This window comes from Myotis davidii, unplaced genomic scaffold, assembly GCF_000327345.1.
Source record: "Myotis davidii unplaced genomic scaffold, ASM32734v1 scaffold568, whole genome shotgun sequence".
Taxonomy (NCBI): Eukaryota; Metazoa; Chordata; class Mammalia; order Chiroptera; family Vespertilionidae; genus Myotis; species Myotis davidii.
In genome coordinates this window covers 941,779-942,516 of record NW_006299372.1, presented here as the reverse complement: position 1 = coordinate 942,516, position 738 = coordinate 941,779, and the positions used below count along the sequence as shown (strand labels likewise).

At 47.0% G+C, this 738-nt stretch overlaps 1 pseudogene; it reads right to left on the bottom strand.

Annotated features, from left to right (window-relative positions):
• LOC102765264 overlaps positions 1-570 on the bottom strand; it is a 17,455-nt pseudogene extending 16,885 nt beyond the window's left edge.
• Between the last annotated feature and the right edge of the window lie 168 nt (positions 571-738).

Below are 738 nucleotides of genomic sequence, written 5' to 3'. Positions count from 1 at the left end.
CAAAAGCATATTATTCACTCATTGCACACATGACAGACACCTGTACATCTTCACCTGCATTGTATTTTCCTTCTATTTCTTTGCCTAGTTCACCTTCTGGCAGCTTTAGATCCTCACGAACTTCACCAGTTTCTGTCAGCAAGGAAAGGTAACCATCCTGAATGCATATCAGTTGATAGTCATTTCTCTTAATATTTGGAACATCCATATTGTGAGTAGAAGGGCAAATATCTTCATATTTTTTGCCCGTGAAAATATCAATTCCAACAAGGTGAACCTTGGCATGGCCGTGCTTCCCAGTTTTGGAAGTCGACATCTCGACTATTTTGCACGGTCGTCCCTTGAGCACCACGAAGCCGTTCTTGCGCAGGGCCGAGCACTGCATAGGGTACGTGCTGGAAGCCCCGGCATCGCCGGTAGTGAAATCAATCTCATCCGCCATGGGTGGGCTGGGGAGGCGGCAGCTTCTCCAAGGAGCTTTCAGCGAAGAAAGAGCGCCTTTCCTCTCAGCGCACCGGCGTGGGTCCCCTCCGGCTGCAGCGGAGGCAGCGGTGGCGGCCGCGGCAATTCCAAGACCGAAATATGGCTTTTTAAAGTATGCTCTTATGCTTTCAGTTTGTTCACTAAAAGTCAATGAAGAATAAGTACTTCATAACATGTATCCTGTAAGACTTTACTGGGTGATTTAGTGGCTCGACATTTCTGTAATATGTGCTACATCTAAATCCCATTCCACTT